Source organism: Parasteatoda tepidariorum, chromosome X1 (assembly GCF_043381705.1).
Source record: "Parasteatoda tepidariorum isolate YZ-2023 chromosome X1, CAS_Ptep_4.0, whole genome shotgun sequence".
NCBI lineage: Eukaryota > Metazoa > Arthropoda > Arachnida > Araneae > Theridiidae > Parasteatoda > Parasteatoda tepidariorum.
The window spans coordinates 83692689-83719530 of record NC_092214.1 but is presented as its reverse complement, the minus strand read 5'-3'; the positions used below and the strand labels follow the sequence as shown (position 1 = coordinate 83719530).

At 32.0% G+C, this 26842-nt stretch overlaps 1 protein-coding gene across 3 annotated transcripts in view; it reads right to left on the bottom strand.

Moving 5' to 3' along the window:
* The window catches only part of LOC107455242 (neuropeptide CCHamide-1 receptor-like), a 323522-nt gene that overhangs the window by 131248 nt on the left and 165432 nt on the right, over nt 1-26842 (bottom strand). The window lies entirely within an intron of this gene.

Sequence of the window (26842 nt, the reverse complement as noted above, 5' to 3'; positions counted from 1 at the left end):
TTATAGTGAAAATAAAATTGTAACGAAACCTATGATGCATGCTCGCAGAAGTGCTTGGGTGAAACTTAGAATAAAGTGTTAATTTATTTTATTAAAATATATTTTGTCTTTGTTGATCATTTTCGCAGGTGAAAAAAGTTTATATTATCAAGAAAACATTACACCTTTTAATAATTAATACAAAAAGTTTCAGAAAAATATACTGAATTTTCTGAAAAGCTAGAAAATTATTACAAAAATATAAAACATTTTTTTTGAAAAAACTAGAAAATTATTAATATTATGAATTATTTTTTTAAAAACTGGATAATTATTTTCTTAGAAGAGAAAATTTTTTTGCAAAAATATATATATTTTCTTAAAAGATAGAAATTTTTTTTATAAAAATAAAAATATTTTCTTAAATATTATAAAGTTTCCCTCAATAATAAAAATATTTTCTGAAAAAATAGAAAATTTTGTTAAAAAGGTTTGAAATATTTTTACAAAACTATCAAATTTTTAACAAAAAGTAAAAATTTTTTCTTGAAAGAGAAAATTTTTTGCAAAAACATAAATATTTTCTTAAAAAATGGAAATTTTTGTTAAAAAGTTTGAAATATTTTTATAAAACTTTTAGCAAATTTTTAACAAAAAGTACAAATACTTTCTTAAAAGAGAAATTGTTTTTGTTAAAACATGTATATTTTCTGATAAAATAGAAAATTTTGCTAAAAAGTTTGAAATATTTTTATAATTTTCCTTTTGGCAAATTTTCAACAAAAAGTAAAAATACTTTCTTAAAAGAGAAATTTTTTTGGTTAAAACATGTATATCTTCTGAAAAAATAGAAAATTTCGTTAAAAAGTTTGAAACACTTTTTCATTATGAATACTTAATACTGCTTTTTTGGTTGCTATTTTCTTTGAAAGAGGTTGGCAACTGCGTGCTCTCAAAGGATTATATGTTGCTGTAAACATCTCCATATGTTGCTGTAAACATCTCACGGAAATGACCAGTGGTAGTTTCCTCTTCTCCATCAACGTTTGTACGAATAAAATTTACTTTGCATATCACATACCATTTGATAGATCGATTTACCATTAAATCACTTTCAATTATCTGTTCAAGTTTTGGATGCGTTTCATCAAAGAATATAAGTAAAAATAAAAGAAAGAAAATTTTTAACAAAAAGTAAAAATATTTTTGTAAAAGAGAAATTTTTTTTGTAAAAACATAAATATTTTCTTAAAAGATAGAAACTTTTTAACAATATTTTCTATTTTATCAGAAAATATACATGTTTTAACAAAAAAAATTTCTCTTTTAAGAAAATAATTTCACTTTTTGTTAAAAATTTTCTATCTTTTAAGAAAATATTATTGTTTTTACAAAAAAACTTTCTGTTTTCAGAAATTATTTTTACTTTTTGTTAAAAATCAAATTTTATTTTTGAAATTTTACTAGTTAAGTTTTGCATAACTTTAAATTGTTGAATATTTACGTTTCGAGGATTTTTGAAAACTTATGATGATTTCAATATGCGTATATAGTTAAGATTGTTACTGTTTTTGATATAAAATTGATTTTGAAAGAAAGATCATGCATTTATTTTGCTGTAAGTAATGATAGAGAACAAAGGAAAAAATAGACCTTTCTGTTTTTTTATAATAATTCATTGAGTTAATGTAGTGTGATATTCAAATACCGTTTATTTTACTTCGTAGATATGTGAAATATGTGGAAAAATATTCCGTATAAAAAGAATATGGTTAATTTGAAAATTCACTCTAATGAAAAAAGATTTTAAATGTCCTTTATGAGATAAGGTGTTTAATCAAAAGTGTAACCTGAATTGACATTTAAAAACTCATGAAAAATCGAGAAACTTTTGAATGTGAAGAATGTAAAATGGAACTTTTTTCGAAATGATAATTTAAAGAGACACTTACTGACTCATTTAGTTTCTCATAAATTTAATTTGTGTAATGAATCTTTTAAGTTAAAATCTGATTTACTCAATCATATCCGATCCATTCACACACCGTCTTGTTTAAGAAAAAGGAAGATAGATCATTCCACAAATAATAATAATAAAAAGATGAAAAAGAATTGTCAAAATGCATTCGAAGTGCTTAAGAAAGAGACTCTTATTCCAAGTGAGGTAGCATCATGAGATTTACTTATATTCTTTGATGAAACGCATCCAAAACTTAAACAGATAATTGAAAGTGAATTAATGGAAAATCGATTTATCAAATGGTATGTGATATGCAAAGTAAATTTTATTCGTACAATCGTTGATGGAGAAGAGGAAACTACTACTGGTCATTTCCGTGAGATGTTTACAGCAACATATGGAGATGATTACAGCAACATATAATCCCTTGAGAGCAAGCAGTTGCCTACCTCTTCCAAACAAGATAGCAACCAAAAAAGCAGTATTAAGTATTCGTAATGAAAAAGTGTTTCAAACTTTTTAACAAAATTTTCTATTTTTCAGAAAATATTTATGTTTTTACAAAAAATTTTCTCTTTTAAGAAAATATATTTACTTTTTGTTAAAAATTCGCTGATTTTATAAAAATATTTCGAACTTTTTAACAAAATTTTCTATCTTTTAAGAAAATATTTATGCTTTTACAAAACATTTTCTCTTTTAAGAAAATATTTCTACTTCTTGTTAAAAATTTGCTAGTTTTGTTAAAATATTTCAAACTTTTTTAAGAAAATTTTCCAGTTTTTCAGAAAATATTTTTATTACTGAGGGAAACTTCATAATATTTCAGAAAATATTTTCATTTTTATAAAAAAAAATTCTATCTTTAAAGAAAATATTTATGTCTTTGCAAAAAAATTTTCTCTTCTAAGAAAACAATTTTCCAGTTTTTCAAAAAATAGTTCATAATATTAATAATTTTCTAATTTTTTCAGAAAATAATTCATAATATTAATAATTTCCTAGTTTTTTCAAAAAATAATTCATAATATTAATAAATTTCTAGTTTTTTCAAAACAAACATTTTATATTTTTGTAATAATTTTCTAGTTTTTCAGAAAATTCAATATATTTTTCTGAAGCTTTTTGTATTAATCATTAAAAGGTGTAATTTTTTCTTGATAATATAAACTTTTTTCACCTGTGAAAATGATCAACAAAGACAAAATATATTTTAATAAAATAAATTAACACTTTATTCTAAGTTTCACCCAAGCACTTCTGCGAGCATGCATCATAGGTTTCGTAACAATTTTATTTTTACTATAAATTTTTTTTATTTACATCTAAATGCGCTGGTAATTGAATTGATTTTTCTGAGAAATAGTTGTACTCCCACGTTCTATAATAAGTATGAAGCACTATGTTATACTTTATATTATGACCAATTGATAAGGCGTGGATAAACCCTAAACGTCCTGGACAGAAAATTATCGTTGTAAAATTTTGTGCGAAAATAGATAACATGACTCTCCCAAGATCTGTAATCAGTATCCGTTAAAGACTGTAGATGATTTCTGAATTTTAACTCTTAATTTGAAAATAAAGTAAGTTTTTTGCATTATTATAATATTAAATAATGAAAAACGAATATGTTTTGAATATAAATGAATTTATAGCTTTAAATATTCCTCTTAAATGTTTCTTAGATTTAAATTAATTCATCTGTAATTTTAAGGAAATTTAATATATAATTGATAATATAATGTAAATATGTCGTTATTCATTTTCTAATGGAAAATAAAATTAAATCAAATATTTTTTCATGAGATTAAAAAATAAGTTCTTTTATATTTTAATATAATAATTAAATTATATTAGTTGATGAGATTGTAAGTTTAAAGATGAAGAAAGTTTATTAATGTATTTATTTTAATAAAACATACGATTGAATAAACACTGTAGATACATTGTTATAGATTAGTTTCTTATTAGATAATAATTTTTTTCGTAAATGATTTTATAGAAAATTAATAAAATTTATATTTCTTAAATATCTATATTAATGCGTGTTGGAGCTCTTGCAAAATTAAAAATTAGGTGAAACCAAAGTCATCTGTCCAGTTTTCAACTAACAACCATTCATTGCTAATATGATATTCATTTTTCCTCATTTGTGTGATTGCGTAATAGATTAAATAAATCATAGATTAATTAATTATGTTATAATTTGCGTATTCGATAAATTTAATCATAGTTGAATTAATTACGTAATAGTTTCCTTCATTAAAAGCAGATGACATTATACTATACGAATTCTCGCATGAATAACGAACTCTAGTTTCAGCTATTTATGTTAGTATTTTTCAAAATGATGAAGCATTTAACGAAGCCAAGTCCCCTACTTGTCGTCGTACTAAGTGTAGAAGGTTTTCGTGGTTTTCCTCCACATATAACATGGGTACTCACAAAGTCCTCTTCGAAGACATGTATTGTCTCAAGATCTATAAGTTCCCTTGTCTTCTGGGTTCCAAAATGACAAGACTATATTGATAGCCGTAAATACAAACGAAGGTGATAAATATCTAATCTTATAAAATAACATTCATTGATTTAAAATTAATGTACCTTTAAGTGTAATACTTTTAATATTCACTGTAGACATACATTATAAATACAATTTTTATTTTAATAATGAATCAATTTATTTAAAATGTATTAATTAATATTGATTAGGATAGTAATAATTACAGTCATTTATATCAACTATATTTATATTAAAAAATAACTAAAATTAAGAGTTATTAATATATTCTCTTTCTAATATTTAAGTACAGATGCAGCCATTAGAATAAAAGCATGTCTATGATATCATTTATTTATTACGTAATAATTAACACGTGTATGGTCAGTACCGTTGCCATCCAGAGAAAGTTATAATAGCATAAAGAGGCAGAAATAATTATTTAATAACTCAAAGATTAAGTGAAGATATATTGATGAAACTGTAGGATGATATCGATATCAAATCCTTTTCATTTATACACGTGTTCAGAAAACAAAAGTTTAACTTATTTACATATATCTTAGCAAGCATTTGTAAGTTAGTGGTTATGATATCCAACTACTGACCCACGAAGGCTTTTTGATTGGCGTGAGTTCGATCCTCAGCCTTAATTATATTTAATAAATAATAATAAAACAGATTTAAACGTTAAAATAGATTTAAAGCTATTTTATTTCTAACATTCTCACACAGATGGCGCCACTAGAGTAAAAGCATGATATCATTTATTTATTTCGTAATAAAAGATGACGTCATTATTTCATAATATACAATTTCTCCCCCAAATAACAAAGTTTATAAGTATTGGTAAATATGGTAAAATTTGGTAATTTAATCATTACTCTTTCGAAAAGCGGGACATAAGAACTGTTTATTCGGTTAAAATCTAATATTAAAAATAATAAGTGCTGCCACCCTCAGAAAACTAATAAGTTAAATAATAAACAGAAACCGAAACTAAATTAAAAACAGAAACCTAAACTAACACCACAGGCTGGCAGAAATAAGTATACGGGCAGAAATAAGCAACTTCCGGTTGTGGCAGAAACAAGCCACTTTCGGTCGGGCAGAAATAAGGTCCGGTTGACTTTCCATGATATAGTCACTTTCGCCGCACCAACCACGCCGTATATTACTGACATGCTATTTTTTTCTTGGAGTGACGTGCAAGATTCTACAACGAATATATTTTTTTATACTTCTTTCAAATTTTTGCTGTTTAAACATGTAACTTCAGAAATATACATAAGTCTTTAAAAAGATGATAAACTGCTCTATTTGGAAACATGAAGTTGTTTTGAAAGACTCTTATTTTTACTCTTATCAAATTAAAGTTACAACATTTATACGGCATTGTATTATTGATGAAATAAAAACATTGGTATATTGAGAAAAAATTAAGGTCAATACAATATGATAAAATTTACCGTGTTTCTATCCCTATGGGAGCACCAAAAAAACCGTTCATTTTCACCGAAGGGCTTTAGTAATGATTTCGATTTATCAAAATATTGTTTTATTATATGTGCTAAAATTTGGTAAATATAGTAAAATTTGGTAATTTAATCATTACTCTTTCGAAAAGAGGGACATAAAAACTGTTTATTCGGTTAAATTTAATTTTCAGTTTTATATTTTTACTAAATGTGTGGTAATAAGGACTATAATTTAAAAACCAGAATTTCTGGCAAACCGTTACCATATGAACGGAAACCGTTATCATATGAACGAAAAATGTCACCATATGAAGGGTTTAAATACCTCATATTTTAGTTTTATTATAAGAATTATGATTTTCTTTTATCGAAATGTCTTTACCATACAGTACGGAAATTAATCCCGATTTTTTTCTCCTCTCATATTTTTAAGTTTCTCTGTGGTATTACTTTTAAGTTTAAAAAGTATATTTATAAAATAAAAAAGAAATACTGATGAATATCAATGAAAGTTTAAGGAATAGATTGTGTGATTCAATAAGAGGAAATGTATGCGAAGTTATTTTACTCGTTGATGAATCCAACAATTCAAAAATAGAACGCTCTTAATTAAGTTTTTTTTAATTTCAAAAAATTTCCCTGTGAATGTTTAGATTTATAACTGGAATCATGTAATCTTTCTCTCTCTTTTCTGCTTCTGCTTCACATTTACTCTAGAGCATGTTCTTATAAAATAGATAAATGAAGATCTCCTGAGGGTAAAATAAATTTTTTATGAAATATTTAAAGACAAAAAGCTAAAAAAATAACGAAAAAGCAATTAAACTTGTGAAAAATTTTGAAACAAAACATTTGTGTTCATAAATAAGAAAAAGCTCTTTCAACACGTCAAATTTTAACTCCGTATTTGCATTTCAACAGGATCGACCAAACATGGTACTTTTTCCCTTGCAAGTTTAACAGTTTATAAACTCACGAACCTATTGTCAAATCTGTTATTAGGTTGTACATATTTTTCCACACCCCATCTTAACTTCAAGTTTCTAAGTCTTATAGTTGTGTGGCAACGAAAAAAAAATGAAAAATTTGCAAAAAAGCATTTGAATTTGAAATAACTTTTGAAAAATTAAATATGGCCCTTAAGGTGTTAAGCTATGGTGTTAAGTTCGGTGTTAGGTTATGGTGTTAAGTTCAAAAATATATATTGCCCTTTCAGCATACTAAATTTCAATTGTGAAGGTGTATTCCTGGGGCCTGTAGAGCAGACCATATGGGGTTTTTTCCTATAATTTAGCATTTTAAATTCTTGAAATAATAATTAAATGTAAATATATTTTACTCCATTGTACCCTCCTCTACCTTTCTCTATATACCATCGTAATTTCAAGTTTTTAAATCTAAAGTAAGATCTCAAGTTCTAAAATTTTGTGTAGCAAAATAAAATGAAACGTTAAGTTGAACACCCGAAAGGGTGGCAGTTAGATTTTCTAATATCGAGAGATATACAAATTCAAGAATAGGCAGTAGCTATTTCATTTGATTAAAGTTTGATTAAATTATAATTGAAAATGCTCAACTTCTGAATACTAAATTTAAATAAAATAAATTTTCTTTTTTGGTTAACCAATTAAAGAGAATGTGAGAAATGCATTCGTACGAGATAATGCAGATTTCTTTCAACCTTGAAGGGTCACCCGTTGTCAGGTAATTTAGAATTTTCTATTGTATTATTTAAAAGAAGGTATACGTTATAAGAAATTCAAAACCAATAAAAATTGAAATATCAATTTCGAAAGTCTTTGTTTGCAATCGTTCCCATGCAATCTTTATATATAATTGTATAAAACATTAAAATAAATATTATTCGATGGGAATAAACGATATAAAGGGAGGAAAATGTTGAAGATAACTAATTTTTTTAACAACCAAAGAAATTTTTCAATTGAATTTCAGAGGTTTGCTTAACAATTCTCACTTGTAAAATACTTTAACTAAAGTCAATTACCTTAGCTTCAATTACCTAACTGCAATTGGGGTTCTATTATGCATAATAAATTCAATATTCATCGAAAAAAAGTACGGTCGAAAAAACTAGGAGGAAAAAACCTCATATCAACAGAATTTGAAACCTGGAGACCTGCTTTATGAGCTAAAGCACTAACCTCTGTACCGTGACGTCAAAAAATGGGGTCGTTTTTTCTTCTTCTTGAGATGAAATACATTTAATGGAAAACTGGTCAGGACGTCATAATGGATGAACAAAAAGATGCCGTAGTTCTTTATAAACGGAAATCCACTATGGCGTACGAAGGTTTCTAGCTTGTGAATTTTACTTTAATTTGATTTAAATTTAAAAAAATATTCCTCCTTCAAAACAGCGTTATATTTCCAATATAGCATGGTTTTTGCTAGAATATTTTAAAAGAGTTACTTATCTTTTTAAAGTTAATTGTATTAACAGCCATTACCCTGAAAAAAGTTATATAATAATAATGGCTGAAGAATTATAAACGCTACTGTAGGCTAATTTCCCACAGAATTTTCACTTAAAGATGTAGTATTGTAGTTATTACATTTTACAGTAGTATTTACTACAAACGTTTCCTGATTTAATACCAACAGCGTAGAAACTCGAACAAGTGCTTACATTTCTCAAAGCACTAACCGATTTCTCAACAGTAAGTAGTTTATTTAAAAGCTAGCAGTCAGTATTATATATAAACGAAAAAAGATCACATTTAGCTCTCTAACTAATGAGATATTTAGAACCATATAAAAGATTTACCATAAATTGAAAATGTAAAAAAAAACGTGTTTGCATTTGGAAAATGGATGACGTACAATGGAATTCGGTATCAGCAGTTTTAATACAGAAAAACAAAACATAATGGAGGCAAAAAGCTTAAGCTTATTGTTAAAATAATGTTGCATATTAAATTATTATGTCACCCAATTTGTTGTTACCATTGCGAAATGCCAAGTGTAACCATACTATAGTAAAGATTTGTATTAAACTTGGAAAAGTGTCCAACTTGTCCTTGCTCCAATTTACAGTGCAAATTTATAAGTACAACGCAGCAATCTTACATTTCCATTCTGAGAAAAAAATGGTCCAGAACACAGGAATATTGTAAATTGTACCGAGTTTCTTGGCTCTATGGGAACACCAAAATGCTCGGAAATTGTTATTAAATAACTTCGGCAATGCTTTTGGTAAAATAAACAATAAAATATAGTTTTATAGCATGAAATAAAATTTTGTAAGTGTGGTAAGATTCGGTTATTTTATCATGATATCCCCGAGCATGACGTGAAAATTATCTGTTAAGTTAAATTTGCTTTTCGGTTTTGTAATTCTTTACTAAATGTGTGATAATATAAACTATAATTTTGAAAATTCGAAAGCCAGAATTTCCTCTAAAACGTTTCCATATAACCGGAAAAAAAATTTACCAAATGAATGGTTTAAATGCTGTATTGTTTGATTTTATTACCGAGAATTATGTTTTTTTTTCTACTAAAAATATCATTACCGTAGAGTAAGGTAATTTTACTATAATTTGTTTCTCCTTATATTACTCTTGTTTATTTCTACCTGGGTCTTTATTTTTTCAAATCTTCGATCTATTTTGAGACACCCTGTACTAATATAATTTCATACTATACCGTATTCTCCAACTATTACATTATATTATTTCGCTATTTTGCTTTGTTATTAACATGTTCAATAAAAAATCTATTCTTGATAAAATGTGTGATTAGCGATTTAATTTAATCAAAGCAGAACTTTTTTCAGGTAAAGTATTTAATACTTCCCTGCTTTGTATTTGTTTAGAAATAAGCAGCACTGATATAAATCACTTAGAGATCCAAAAAGTTTCAGCTTGGAGAAATTAGATTATTGACTTAAGAAATTCGATCTAATCTTAAATTGATTGTATTTATACTTACGGTTCTGAAACTTAAAAAATGAATAAATTCAAGGTCTGGACAAGATAAAATGTTCACACTTTTTTTTAATGTTGTTAAAGTTATATTTTATTTTCTAACGATTTAATTCAGAAACACTTTTCTGTCAAGTTAGCATTTGCCTTTGAAAGTATTTGATGCACACTTTCAATACCACAGTCCAAAATTTAAAAAAAATTTATACGACCCCAGATTTGTTATACATTCGCTGGTTAGTGATTAGAATAATTTATTGTTAAATTCAATTCAAATCTACGCTTTCAAATCACAAACACCATAGTTTTCAAATATTTGAAAATCATTAACATTTCTTTATTTCTTTTAACTCTTACTATCAATTAAACCTTGTTACTTTTGACTATATATTTATCTCGTTTGTGTGACATAGTCTTTGTAGAATTGCACTATCCCTGTTTTACCATCCCTTTCATGTCATGGTGAAAAAATTCTAGTAAAATCACCGCACTGTGGGGTAATGACATGTTTGGTAAAAAAACAAAATTTTGGTTAATAAAACTAAGGCATTTGAGCCATTCATTTGGCAATTTTTACATACATATGATAACAGTTTAGTAAAAATTTTGATTTTTAAATCCATAGATTCAATTACTATACTTTTAGTAAAAATCCAAAGCTAAAAAGTAAACTTAATTGAATAAATAGTTTTTATGCCATGCTCTAAGGTATCACGTTAAAATTTCAAAATGTTACCCCAATTACCAAGTTTTATTACACATTATAAAATCATCTTTTATTATTAATTTTACTAAAATCTTTGCAAAAGTGCTTCGGTGAAAATTACCGTGATTTTTGGTAAAGCCAGAAACATGGTAAATTTTACTATAATCTGGTAATTTTGACCATACTATTTTCTCAGTGTACTGGTGAAGGTGTAGAAATATGAAAAAAATAAATAAATACTCAAATGGGTTTTAATAAAATAAAATTTTATTTTTGATTTTTAAATGCTGTTTTAACTGAATTTTAATTTTATAGCAAAAGAATAATCTAGTAAACTTATGATATATTTATTTGTCAGAATAGGGTAACAAATGTTTCTGCAATGTAAAAGAATTTAGCTGAATATTTTCCGAATCATTTAAAAAATACTGTTTTGTATTAAAATTCAAGTAATTAAATGCGCAAATATTAAATTTTTTGAAAACTTAATTAGGGTGTTTCTACACGTGACTCATAAAAACGTCATATTTATCAGAAAAAAAGATTTCGTAAAACTTTATTATATTTCTTAAATACACTGGTCGACAAAATAAAGAGATGGAAGACATTTTCCCAAATATCTCAAAAAATACGGAATATAAATAAATGGAATTTGGTATAGATATAGCTTATTCCATGATAATAAAGTATGCAAAAAAAATGAAAGTGCCATTTAGTGGCAAGACCTATTGCCAATAAATTCAATAATAAAAATTTTGTTATTTTTATTATTGACTCTGGTATTGATATTCCGTCATGGCCAAGAGAAAAATCTGTGGCCCTTTTTCGCCTTGCCACTGGCCATGACTGTTTATCAAAATACCTGTTTAGAATCAAAATCTTTTGAAGCCCCTTTTGTCCATTATGTAACCTACAAGACGAAATGGACGCTAACCATCTGAGACGTTGCCCTGCACTTCCTCCTGGGCCCGTGTGGGAACGTTATTGGCGGGCGAGGTGTATTATTACAGACCTATAGACTCTTTCTTTTTGTAGCTCTTGTTCCCGTTTTTTGTTCTTTCTTTATATTGTTCTCAGCTACAAATTTGTCTTTCATGTCTGCCATTGGAAATAAAAATTATTAACTTTGGCACTCCATATAGTATTTTTGGCGTTTAGATCACCGCCAAGTATACAGTTCATGTTATTTGGGAGTAGGGAATTAATTTCATCTTCTGTAATGATATTGCCAGGTTTATTATATATTGATGTAAACTTAAAAACTTAATGAAGTCTTAATTATTTTGATTGAGCAAAATTGAGGTTTCTTCATATCTGTCTTTTGTAGTATTACTAAATATGGTAGTCTTTAGGCTTCTTTTTACGAAGATAGCAGTACCGCCACCACGGCATATTTTTCTATGAGTCTTATATGTATTGTAATTAACAATTTTAAAGTTATTTGCAGCATTTGAGAGGGTCTCAGTAACAAATGCTATGTCTATATCGTGGTCGTGGATAAAGTTAATAAATTCCGAAAATTTAGTAGTAAGATTCGCAGCATTCCAAAGCATTATTTGTATTGGTTTCCATCTAATATTTGATTTATCCATTATGGGCTATTTGTTTTTCCTCGCTTAATTTTTCTATAGCTTCACTAAGGGTTGGTAGTCTGTTTGCTGCGTGGACAATGGCCACAAGATCGCTTAAGTCCTTTAAAACTTTTTTAGCTTCATTGACGATATTTCTTAATTCGTCTGTTTCTGATTTTTTAACAGCTTCAGCATGGGACTTATTATGAAAGGCCCTTTCTGCATTTTTGGGCTCTTGCCTTTTAGCTGTGGAAATTTAGAGCAGCCTCTGTAATTTGCGGGATGATTTTACCCGCAGTTACAACATTTTGGTTTTTCTTCCTTTAGTTTATTGCATGCGCTGGTTATGTGATCGCCGCCACATTTTACGCATCTCAGTGGGAGATGGCAAGCAGATGCTGAATGATAAAAATTTTGGCAGTTGTGGCACTGTGCTGGATCTGTTTTTATAATTTTCAACTCTGACTCTGAAATAATTCATATGCCTGAGACTATAAATGTCTTTGTAGTTTGCCTCTCTTTTTAACGTAGCAATAAAGAGTGGGAGATTAACAGTTTCTCCATTCCTTCTTCTAATCATTCGTCTAACGTTTATGACTTGTGGGAAGTTATGATCTAATAGAAGTTCGTGGACATTATCATTTGAATATCCGTGTGGTACGTCTCTTATGACCACTCTAAGGTGGCGCTCAGATGGGAGGAGGTAGGTGTAGAAACCTATTTCCTTCTCTTCAAGATATTTTCTGATATCTCTATGAGCTTTTACAGTTTTTGGTTTTATAGTAAAAATTCCGCAAGATTCTTTAGCTACATAATCTGTAATATTATTTTCTTTTGCGAATTCATAGAAAGTTTCATAATCAAACGCTCTTTTATAATAATAGGAGGTCTAATATTTTTTCTGACTGGTAGCATGAATGCTTCATTAGCCTCATTAGCAACAAGTTCACCTGTATTATTTTCCAGAGTTATTTGGGTGTTTTCCTCAACAGCTGCTTTTTTAGTAGCATTAGGTTTTTCAGGCGAAGCTTTTCTTTTTTTGTGGTTGTTATCCAGAGAAATTTCGGAGTTATCATTTTGATTATCCTTATCCATATGGTTATCATTAGTATCCTGTTCTTCACTTAGTAAACTAAATTTATTTGTTAGGGGAAGTGGGGGTATGCATTCCTCTCTATAAATATCTGTTTTTTCAATATTGGCTCTTTTAGAGTAAGTATTTTGCGCCTTCCAAAGCGACCTTCGCTCTTAGTATTTAACTAGCTAACAGTAATATTTTCAGTTTCCCAGTTCATCTGTTCATTGTAATAGCCCTCTATCTGTTGGAGCCAGGAAATTTTGTCTCCGTCTTTAGTGACTGTATCTATTAATTGTTCTACGTTGCTGACTAAAATAGACATAATCGCCTGCATTTCGTTGTCGGGATTCCTATTGCTTATGATGTACTTCAGTCTATCCACTCCATATTTCATTTCATCCAAGTTGTCTACTTTATCTTTAACTAGGATTTCTTCTTCTAATCCAAATTTTTCTTGTTGGAGAGGCTAAATTCTTTGCCTTTCCTAACCGTGTTGGATACTATACAGCTCCCAGGCAGCCCGTGTGGTTCTGGCGTAGCCGTCCCCGTCGGCACTGCAAGGGTGTCGTATAGTTCCGCGTCCCATGGCCTAAGCTCGGCCGCCTCCCATATCCGTTACGGAGAGCCCTGAGCCATGAGTCTACCCTGAATGGGTAGACTCATGAAGCAAAGGAACTGTAGTCGGGATGCCCGACAGTCCGGGGGTCTTGCCCCCGCGACACTCGGACTGACCAACGGCTGCAGCCCTGCTGTGAAGTTCGTCGTCGCTCATGATAGGAACCGGTTTTGCAGGAGAACCTTGCTTGACCGTATCTGATAAGGTGCAACAGAAAGAAATGCAAGATGCAAGATATAGGTGGTATCTCAGCGTATTGGCGCGAAGCGCCATTAATTGATTCATCGCTTCTGGTAAGACGTAAAACAAGAAGTCATATGTACCTATATAAATGAGATAAAATAAAATAAAAGTGATTCACAGCGGTGAACTGTGAAATCAGGATAGATAATATCCTGAATGAGAGTGAGTCCAAGATCATTTTTGGGGCTCAGGAAGTAGAGAACGAAGGAGCTTGACAAGCTCTTCGTCCTGCAAGAGTTCTTTCATCCCCTTGTGGCTTTCACTGGGCGGGCTTTTCTATTTTTCGGCGCTTTCCTGGGTCTTGCACCACAGCCCGAAAATCAGGCTGGGTTCTCACCATTGCAGTTTACACAGGTGGCTGGGGTTGTTCTAAGCTTCGTACACTGGTACGTGAGATGTGCTCCGGCACATTTCATGCAGACAGGGTTGGTAGAAGGGCAGTTTCGTTGCGTATGTCCAAATTTTTGACATCGGTAGCACTGTATCTGGAATTTTCCTCCACGGAAGAGTTCTATTCTCACTGGCTTTTCTAGAACTGAGCTGATTTTGAAGATTTTTCTGGAGTCGCTGTTGTCCGATTGGATGACCAGAAAAAGTGGGAGAGGCCTAAGCTCCTGACCACTCCTTCTTTTGAGTTGAATTATTTTCTCTGGTAAAAGTCCAAAGTTTTTCAGATATTTTTCCAATTCTTGGAAATCAGAGTCTATATTCAGTCCTCTAATAAGGGTCTTTAGCTTTTTACTCGAAGAGTTGATAGTAGATGTAGTTGGAGTGGGAGGGTCCACCGTCACCAGGGCTTCGGTTTCTTCCTCTTTCTCCGCCGGTGCTGATATCGCTGGAGTAGCGGGAGCTACTTCTGGATCTGGGTGGTTTCTTTCCCCGTCTGAATCTAAGTCGATTTGCATCGCCGAGTTGCCGCAAGTTTTGAGCTTCTTTTTCTTTCGTCTTTTCTTCCTTTCGGGGCAACCCGGAGTTTCTGTTGTATCCATAACAGTAGGATTTTGTTGTAGTTCTGCAGTCTATAAGCTGGGTGTGGAGTTCATATTTTCAGTCTCTGGGATATCCATCTTTTCTACCGGAGTCGAAGAAGGCTCAGTCTGCTCAGGAGTTTCAGTCTCAGCGTTTGTAGTTTCCATCTTTTTAGCTTCCTCAGGCTTAGTTGATTCCTTAGCAGCCCATTCCTCTTTGATCATCAGGTAGTGTTCGAGTTGATATTCCATTCTGATCTTGTTCTCATACGAACTGTCGTTGTTATCACGAGGTCGTTTAAGGTATCCTTCATATTCTACTATGGCATTTCTGCAGCGGTTGATCATCATATCAATATTGTCCGGAGAAGCTGTTTAATCAGCTTATCCGTGACAATCTTTTTCAATAGCATCATGATCTAAGATAGGCGGAGGCGTTGAATTAAACATTCGCTTGCTGCCTCGTCCGAATCTCTGATAGGAAGACATTTCCGCTCTGGAGCTCAGTCATAAAACAACCTCACTCCTTGAAGTCTTAAGAGAGAATCCTGTCACAGAAAGAAATGAGAGAAAACAGGGTAAATATAGAGAAAGGTGACGTCACAAGAGGGTTTATAGCAACGGCCAACAGGAGGGAAGGATGAATGGATGACGACGAATAGGAAGCAAGGAACAAAAAGGTGGTTAGTTAGGTTTAATCATAGATTTCCAAACAGGAGAAAGATAAGGAACGCTGGATAGGTCATTGACCAACAGTTTGGAATTTTCGAAAGTATGATAAGACTGGTAAAAATCTAAATCAAAAATTGAAGAACAATTTTGAATGACTTTAGAAGAAGAAAAATTAAAATCATGATTAGAGTCCCAGCAATGTTGGGCAATAGATGAGCGTTTAAATTCTTGCTTTTTGACATAAGATTCATGTTCCTTGACACGGTACTTTAAGGCACGCTTAGTTTGGCCAATATATGAAAGGCCACATTGGCAATTAATTTGGTATATACCCCAGCTTAACATTAATTAACATTAGTTCCCAATAGACTTAAGTCTGTTTTGACTCCCTCTATTTCTCATTGCGCTAGATTTTATACTTTACCTAAGGTTCATAAAGCTGGCACTCCTTTTGGACCAATTGTCTTCAACATTGGTAACTCGTCCTATAAACTCACAAAATTTTTAGTTTCTGTCTTCTCCCCTCTCCTTGGTAATAATCCTTTCACTACCAAAAATTCCCTTGAATTTGTTAAAGCAGTTAAAAATCTAAACCCTAACGGTTATTTGATGGCTTCATTTGACGTTAAATCATTGTTCACTAATGTTCCTGTTGAGAGGGCTTAAGAATGTCTAAAATTTAGTCTTTCGGAATATCATTTTTCCCAATATGTTAACCTCATCCGTGTTTGTTTAAAACAAAATACTTTCGCGTTTGACAACAAATTTTACCGTATGACCAATGGCCTTGCCATGGGAAATCCTTTGAGCCCTATACTTAGTGACATCTACATGCATTATTTCGAAAGTAAACTATTCAAAATCTTAACTTTCCCCTTTTATAAATGATATGTTGATGACAGTTATGCTTTGTTAGATGAAAATAATTGTAATTTAGACCAAATTCTTAATGCTATGAACAGCATTGATTCTTGCATTCAGTTCACTTTTGAATTAGAGACTGATCAAAAACTTCCTTTCTTAGATGTTCTTGTAACTCGGAATGATAATTCATTCCATACCACTGTCCTTCGTAAATCTTTTGCTGTTTCTCTTCCCCCTCATTACAAATCCTCCCACCCTCCCAACCAAAAACTTGCCACTTTTCGGTCTTTTGTCTACCGTGCTGTTAATATTTGTTCTAACATTGATTTTATTGATGCAGAATTAAATTACATCAAAGTCATTGCTCATGACAGAGGTTATTCTCCTAACATCATTGATAATATTTAAAAAACACGTAACTAAGCAATCGCTTACCGATAAACCTTCCAAAGAATTTTCTAACAATTTAGTCATTTTACCCTATTTCCCTAAAATAAGTCGGCAAGTTGTTAATATCCTAAAGAAGTTTGATTTTAATATTATTTTCAGTCCCATTAATAAGATAAAATTTTCCAATCTCAAACAGCCCATTGACAGTCGAAAAAGCTGGGGTATATACCAAATTAATTGCCAATGTGGCCTTTCATATATTGGCCAAACTAAGCGTGCCTTAAAGTACCGTGTCAAGGAACATGAATCTTATGTCAAAAAGCAAGAATTTAAACGATCATCTATTGCCCAACATTGTTGGGACTCTAATCATAATTTTAATTTTTCTTCTTCTAAAGTCATTCAAAATTGTTTTCAATTTTTGATTTAGATTTTTACGAGTCTTATCATATTTTCGAAAAATCCAAAAGTGTTGGTCAATGATCTATCCAGCGTTCCTTATCTTTCTCCTGTTTGTAAATCTATGATTGAACCTAACCACCTTTTTATTCCTTGCTTCCTATTCGTCGTCATCCATGCACCCTTCCCTCGTATTGGCCGTTGCTCTAAACCCTCTTGCGATGTCACCTTTCTCTATATTTAACCTGCTTGCTCTCATTTCTTTCCCACACAGCTCGACTCAAGCCTCTGCAGAGTGCGGTTGTGTTGAAACTAGCTCTGTGAGCACCATGTCTTACCAACGTTTTACCCGAGGTAGGAAGCGGTGGACCGAAAGGCCCGTGCAGCAACCCACTTTTAGTGAAAGATTCGATATGCTGGAAACAGATGAAGAGCGTTAGAAGTTCTGCTCTACATTCTCTAATCAGTGCTACTAACAGCCATTCTACTCCTGAATCCCTCACAGTGCCTGAGCCTACTACTGTCACTGCTTTGGGACCCAAGGAAGAACAACCACCCAAGTCTGCAAAGATTCTCATCCGAGGGCTTCCAGGCGACTTCAAAATTGAAGATATTACTCTAGAAATAGAGAAATCAGAAATCAGGCATCAATTCCCATAGAGCTGTCCAGTTCAAGAAGAGGGTGGGTGGAGCCTATAGGCTCCTCCCCCTTTTCCTCATCATCACTTCACTGGCCAATCTGCAAAAGGTACTCTCCATCCAGAGTATCACGCACATTCCCATTACTACCGAGAAATTTCGAGGCGGCCGATACAGTGCTTTGGATGCCAGAGCTACGGTCATACTCAGCGTTCCTGTACCAATCAGCCGAGATGCATGAAATGTGCAGACTTCCACTATTCATACCAATGTGAAAAGGACAGAAATTCTCCCGCCAAATGCTGTAACTTCGACGGGAACCACACTTCCAATTTCACTGGGTGCGAGGCCCTCCCCAGTGGAAAAAGACAACAGTTCAAGGAAACACCTGCATCCACAGCTCATCGCCTGGTTTCACTTGTGAAAGAACTGCAGGAGCTCCTCAAAAATCAAGAAGTCACAAGCCTACTTCAATTTCTACTGAATGGGGCCTCCCCATCACAATGATGATCTTCACACCTCAGCTCATGCCCATCTCCACTGATGTAGCCTTTCACCTTTTAAATCTCATTTTCATTCCAATCACAAGGAATTACCTCATAGACTCTCATCACACGATGAAGGGATAAAGGGCCGTTCCGGCCTCAGGACCCCGAACCACCTAACAGAACAGATTTCTTTCTGTCACCTCTCTTTTTTCACCACTCTCTTCTCAGGCACGGTCGAGCAAGGTTCTCCTGCAAAACCGGTTCTTATCATGAGCGACGATGAACTTTACGACAGGGTTGTAGCCGTGGGTCAGTCCGAGTGTCGTGGGGGTTGGACGGTCAGGCATCCCGACTACAGTTCCTTTGCTTCCCATGTCTACCCATTCACCCTAGCCCTTTTCAGGGCTCTCCGTAACGTATATAGGAGACGCGGCCGAGTCTAGGCCACGGGTCGCGGAACTATACGGCACCCTTGCATTACCGACGGAGACGGCTACGCCAGAACCGCACGGGCTGCCTGGGAGCTGTGTTGGATCCAACACGGTTAGGAAAGGCATGAAACATAGCTTTTCCAACAAGAATAAATCGGGATTAGATGAAGAAATCCTGGTTAAAGATAATGTGAAAGATCTAGAGGAAATGAAATATGGAGTGGATAGACTAAAGTACATCATCAGCAATAGAAACCCCGACAACGAAATCAGGGTTGCCACTCTACACGGAGAACAGGAAAAACCTGGAAAATACAGGGAATTTAAAAATCACCTAAAATAACAGGGAAAATGCAGGGAATTTTGATTTTTTTCCTTGCAAACTGGGAAAATACAGGGAATTTTGCTTCTTATTTTTGTCTTTTAAAACATGGTACCCACTCAAAGCGTAATCTATGGGATATTTAGCCATGATATTTCAGCTATACTAAACTATTTCACTTACTATAACATTATTTAAATATGTTCAGCTGTTTTCCCGCCAATTAAAACTAATAAATATAGTTAGCCCTATATAGCTCACAAAAGAGCACAGTATTTGTTGTTTCCTTTTAATATATTGAAAGAGCACAGTAATTGTTGTTTCCTTTTAATATATTGTGTATAATAGTTCAGGGAAAACACAGGGAATTTTTTTTCCAGATTTGAGTGGCAACCCTGGAAATGCAGGTGATTGTCTGTATTTTAGCCAGCTACGTAGAACAATTAATTAATAGAGTCACCAAAGACGGAGACAAAATTTCCAGACTCCAACAGATAGAGAGTTATTATAACGAACAGATGAACTGTGAATCCAAAAATAGTACTGTTAGCAATATAAATTCAAGAAGCGAAGGTCGCACTGGTAGACGAAAGACATTAGCTTTGAAAGAGCCAATTTCCAAAAAGCATATGATAACTGATAGGAATCACCCCCCCCCCCTATATCCCTATCAAATAAATTTAGCATTCTTAATGTTGAGCAGGAGGCAAACGAAAATACTATGGATATGGACATTCATAATATTAACACCGAAAACTCTGTGGAAAACAACCACAAGAAAAGAAAAGCTTCACCTGAGAAACAAAATGCTGCAAAAAACGCAGCTACGGAAGAATACACCCCTATCTCAATAGATGAGAATTTGTGTGACCAAAACGAAATGAAAATAATGAGCCATTTATCCAACAAACCAAAAAGAAACTAACACCACCTCCCATTATTATTAAAGATGATTTTGACTGTAAAGCATTCTATGAATATACTAATAATAACAACATAGATGACTATGAGGCTAAGGAGTCTTATGGTAATTATAACATTAAACCAAAGTCTGAAATAACTCATTGAAAAATTAGACAATATCTAGAAGAAAAAGATATAGGTTTCTACACCCACCTCCTCCCCTCAGAACGCAATCTCAGAGTAGTCTTAAGAAGCGTTCCGCAGGATTACACTGATGAAAACATCAATAATATCTTAAGTGAAGATTTTCATCAAATTATAAGCGTTAAAAGAATGACAAAAAGGAGAAATGGAGAAGTTATAAAACTCCCACTCTGTATTGTTACTCTAAAAAAAGAAGGAAATTACAAGGACATATATAAAGTCATCCACATAGATAGAATTAGAGTAAAAATTGAAAATTACAGAAACAGATCAGGCACAGTGGCCCAGTGCCACAATTGCCAGAACTTCTTCCATTCATCCTCCGCCTGCCATCTTCCTCCAGGATGCGTTAAATGCGGAGAGAATCATCCAACCAGTGCTTGTAATAAGAAAAAAGAGGAAGATCCAAAATGCTGTAATTGCGGGGAAAAGCATCCCGCAAGCTATGGAGGTTGTACAAAATTCCCTATGGTTAAAAGGCAGGAACCAAAAAGAACAGAAAAAGTGTTCCATAACAAATCATATGCTGACGCTGTAAGAAAGTCAGAAATGGAAGATTTAAAAAGCATGGTTAACGAAGCTAAAAAAGCATTCTAAGACCTTGGAGGTCTTGTAGCCATAGTACATGTAGCAAAAAGGCTTCATGCCCTAAACGAAGCTGTTGATAAAATTAATGAGGAAAACAACAAATACAATCATGAATAATACGACCATTAGATGGAAACCAATTCAAATCATGCTGCGGAACGCAGCTAATTTATCCACTAAATTATCTGAATTCATTAACTTCCTGCTTGACCATGATATAGACATTGCTCTAGTGACTGAGACTCCCGCCAATGCAAGCAGTAATTTTAATATTGTTAATTATAATACCTACAAAACAGACAGAAACATCTGCCAGGGAGGCGGCGCTGCCATATTTACTAAAAGAAGTCTTAAAACCACGCTCTATAGCAACACTGCCAATAATGGCTTCGAAGAGACGTCGATTCTACTTTATCAGAATAATAAGGACTTCATTAAACTCACGGCACTTTATAACAGGCCAGGCAATATTCTCACCAATAAAGATATTAAGGCATTTTTACCTAACAACATAAACTGTATCATAGGAGGTGATTTAAATGCAAAGAATTTTCTGGGGAGAAAGAGTAAGTAACAAAAAGGGGAAGAATCTGCATAACATTGTAAAAAATCTCGATCTTACTGTTATCTCACCATTAGAACCAATTTACTTCCCACATAATATTCACCATCAACCTGACATACATTGTTAATAATCACATTAACCTCAGCTGCTATACTATTACGGAATTATCAAGCGAGCATGTTCCTGTGATAGCTACCACTGGCTCTCATCTAATAGAAACCAATAGTAATGCTAAGAAAATAGACTGGGATTTGTTTCACAATATTCTTGTTAATCAAAATGAATACCCACTACCAATCAGCAATACTGACATTGCGAACAATATTACTAAGATTACTAAAGACATACAAGATGCTTTAAATGAAGCTACTACCATTACTAAAAACTCTAGTAATCACCAAAAGCTCCCCCGTGATATTAAAGAGAAAATATACTACAAAAACTATGTGCGTAAGAAATGGCAAAAATATAGTAATCCAGCTGATAAGAGCAAGTTAAATAAGCTTATTAAGGAAATTAAAAAATTATGCACAAATCACAGAAACGAGACGTGGTCCGATAAAGTAGCTAGACTTACTATCAATGACCAATCCATATGGAGAATGACAAAAGCACTCAAGACGACCAAAGTCATTAATAAACCAATTATCTACAACAACAAGAATATATATAGTGATAATGATAAGGTGAACATCTTCGCAGACACCATAGAAAAACAATTTTCTTTAAATACTTTTCCCAGTAATGACAATACCGAGGAACAAGTTATCACTAATTATAACAATTTCTTTACCAACAATAATAGCCACAACCCAATCACTAATGTAAATCAAGATGAGATTATTAACATTATCAAGAATCTTAGCAATAGAAAATCGCCAGGCGAAGACAATATTAATAACAGAATGATCAAGCAACTACTCATCAACAAAATTCGGGACATTATTAACATCTATAATGCCTGCCTCAATCTGAACTACTTCCCTAATAGTTGGAAGAATGCAGTTATAATATTATTTCCAAAGCCTGGAAAAGACTCTAGACACACGGAGAATTACAGGCCTATAAGCCTCCTCCCCACCCTGGGGAAAATGCTTGAAAGAATAATCCTATCCAGGCTAGAAGCACTCTTGATCTTCCTCCCTAAAGAACAATTTGGCTTCTGGAAGCATCTTTCTACTACCAATCAATTGATACGCCTCATTGACTTCATTAGTGATGGAATCTTTAAGAAAGAAGACACAGCACTGCTCATGCTAGACGTGGCCAAAGCTTTTGACCGCGTCTGGCATAGAGCGCTTATTCTCAAACTTATTAACCAAAACCTGCCACTAATATTATAAACATCATAGACTCCTACCTCAGCAACAGGACTTTCCAGATTAGACTAATGGACATCTTTCAACTAAAAGGAACATAAAAGCGGGTGTGCCGCAAGGCAGCATCCTAGATCCTATCCTTTATCTAATATTCACATATGACTTTCCTTCAAGCAGCAACAATATAAATCAAATTACAGCATATTACGCAGACGATACAGCTATAGCTATCAGATCCTTGAATCCTAATCAGGCAATAAAAAATATGAACAGATCATGCCTGAGATAGAATCATGGTGTGCCGACAACAATATCCTAATAAACGCTGAAAAATCAAAACTTAAGATAATAAAGAGAAAGAAAAAGAAGAAAATCTTAAATAATAATGTCCTTCTTTTCAACAAAATCATCCCAATTGTTAATCAAGCTGATTACCTATTAATAGTAACCTAACTTGGAATCTTCAAAACAAAAAAGTAATCAACAAGGCTCATTCCGCTTACAGCTGCCTCAGGCCTTTAATAAACTCCTGCTCACCCTAAGAAGACACTATACACTATGTGTATAAGACCAATCTTAACCTATGCATGCCCGGCCTGGGGATGTATTAAACAAACCCAACTGAAGAAACTTGAAATTACTCAAAAAAAAAAAATTTAAGATTAATTATTGGTGCCCCATATTACCTCCCAAACAGTGCCATCAGAAATGATCTTACTATCAATGAATTTATCAGTAAGCTAAATATCTCATTCTTCAGTAAAGCAAAAAGCCCTGATCCAGCAGGCTTCAATAAACTACTGAATAAAGAATTAATACCAGATATGAGATTTTTATAACCCAATAACGTCATTCCTATCATCAGATTGTGTTCTATCAAGGCACTACAAATAATATATCCCCTCCCCTCATCCAACTATGGATACTCCCAGAGAGGTGAAGTGACCTTCATGTGATCGCCGACTCTGGAATATCCACCCCTAGTATTATACCTAACTTCTCCCACTTTTATAAGCACGACAACAAGTATAAACTTACGTCAACCAGTGCTTCTGCTATTTCTCTTGTTTTTATTGCTACAAACACAGTACTCTAGTCGCTTACGGGTATCATCACAGACGAAGAAGTGGAGCGCCCGCTCTGAGGGCAGGTACTTCGTGCTACATCTCAGCCTAAGCCTAATTTCTTTCTGTTGCACAGATAAAGGTTGCCCTTTGAGCATCCGAAAAAGCTGTCTGTACTTTATAAATATTTTTGTGCTCCTTAACGTTGTTTGCCTTAGTTTGTATTTTAGCACAAAGGTAGCCCACCTGTGTATTGCTTGCAGCTATTGTTTAGGTTAAATAAATTTGTTAATTTTCATGATGAGAAAAAATTTAATAAAACCTATAGTATTTTAAATGCATAAAACTGTTTAAAATGCAAGTAGAAGGCATATTTAAACTCAAATTTATCCATGAAATACCGATATATATCGTTGTTAAACATTATTATTTTCTTTGAAAGGGTATATTGTTATTATGATAGAAACAGATAAAATAGTACACATTTGAAATAAAGATTAAGTTTACAAACTAATAAATATCTTGAAATGTTTTATGGATTATTTGGGCAAAAATCTGAACTGAAATGAGCTTGAAAGATCGGTAAATATGTTTTTTTTTTAAATTTACTTTCTCCTATTGAATAACACTGTCTGTAAAATATAAAAATTCTTTGTTCAAAAGAAAGACTTTTTAGAATGAATCAAAACAAAGTCTTGAAGTTCCAATAATAATTTTGTTCTGTCGTGGGAGGAACATTTTCCAGAATTAAGAATGAATAAGGAAACTACATATTCTTTTAAAATAAGTTTAAAGACTGAAATATAAATCAATGTTGTTTTATAAAATTGGAAAAAATCTTTTAAACCTTTTAAATTGATTTTTTGTGTTTGGAAATTTAATAAGTTTACATAAAAGTTTCGTACAATTTACAAAATATACCATTTTCTCTTCTAAAAACAGCTTTGTTTGTATTTTTCTGTTACAATATATATCGGTGTATAATTCAATTGGTATAAGTCGACTCCCTGTTTTTGATTACGAGATAGCTAATTTCTTGTATGTCGGTTGAATAAACTGGCGGCTGAAAAACCAAACTTGAAAATTTCTATTTTACTGTAAATTCTCTTAATAAGTGTGAAATTCTGATTTCGATGAATGAGGGTGCAGAATTTTTTTTGTGAGATTCAGCAAATGAGGATGAATTAGAATAAATTACAGAGTGAAGTTTATAGGACAAAATCGCTGACGTTATTGAATCTTACACATATGATGTTCTGGAATTTATTTTTCTGTTTGGTCTGTGTATTTTTCGGCTACCCTATGTACCGGTGTATAATTTAGCTGGTATAAGTCGACTCCCTATTTTTCATTACGAGATAGCTATTTTCTTGTATGTCAGTTGTATAAGTTGACCGCTAAAAAACAAATATAAAAAATTCTATTTTATTGTGAATTCTTTTAATAAGTGTTAAATTTTGATTTATATGAATGAAGGCGGTGCAGGCAATTTATTAGATGAGGGTGAATTAGAATCAATTAGAGAGGGAAATTTATATGACAAAACTGCAGACGTTATTAAATCCCGCACAAATGAAGTTCTGGAATTTCATTGCGTTATATTTTTTGAAATACTTTCTAATAAATTAATTGAACTTTTTCCATTTTTAATTTTTTCTAAAAGTAATTTAAAGTATTGTTTCTAAAATAACCCTTAATATAAAGAAAAATGCAAATATAATTGTGTATAACAAATTAAAAATATTTTTTGAAAGGGATGAGTTAATACAGAGTAATTCATATCTATTTCTGTATAATGCATCGATATTTCCCAATCAACGATAACTGGACTTTAATACCTAAGTATAAGTCGACCCCCTGGTTTCCGTACAATTTTGGGGGTTTGAAAAGTCGATTTATGTACCAAGATATACTGCAGTTAAGTTAATATTATTTTTTAAGCTTTTATTTTAATATAATATGAATTGAAAGATGATTAAACATTTATTTTAAATATAACGAGGAAAATACTTGTGTTTTAAAAGATTTTACATACAAAATATTCAGAGACATTTTCTAAATAAGTCATAAATTGTGAACATTAAAGGTTTTAAACTTTATGCACAAAGAGCTAGAAATTTGTTCGAATTTTTACCTTTAAAGGAAAAGAATTTTCATGCAAAGAGAATTCCTCATTAGGAGTAACTCTTGCGAAAATAATATAGTAACTTCACTTTTCAGTTATTATTAATTTCTGCATTACGGGCCAATGTTATAACAGCTAAGCCAAATCTCTAATTAAGTTCCGTTAAAATTGCCTTGCACGAAAGCTAAATGTGTTTGATGTTAGGTAACATGAATCGTAGTGCTTACTTTATTGCCAGAGAAACGACATTTTACGTTATTAATGATTTCTTTCATCTTATAAAATAAGTGTATTTGCTTAAGCGTTTATTGGTACAACTACTACAAACGTATGCACCAACATTTTTATATTTGTTTCGCTAGTTTTAAGTAAGAATGATTATTAATATTTTAATGGATTTCATAATTAATTTTAATGAAATTAAGATACCAAGCTGAAAGGGATGATATTTTTATTTAATATTTAAGTACTTATTCTTTATAAATTTATTCCAAGTTTTTACTTTAAGTTTAATTTCAGAAAAGTTATTTTTAAATTCTTATTTTATAATACAAATGAAAAATTTAATATACAGCAATTATTAGCAAGAATTCTTAAATTATGAGAAAATTAAAAAAAAATTAATCATAATTTCCAAATTCCTCTGCTAGTTGGAAATTAGTCGATTTCTTTTTCTATAGCGAAATTGCAGTCAGTTGATGAGAGTCGGCTGACTTCCTTTAAAGTGATTTATATCAGAGCACTGGATGGGGCGATTCAGTTCATTTTCTGAACCGTCCATTCAATTACAAGTTAACGATTGATTAAAAAATTTGATAAGTGT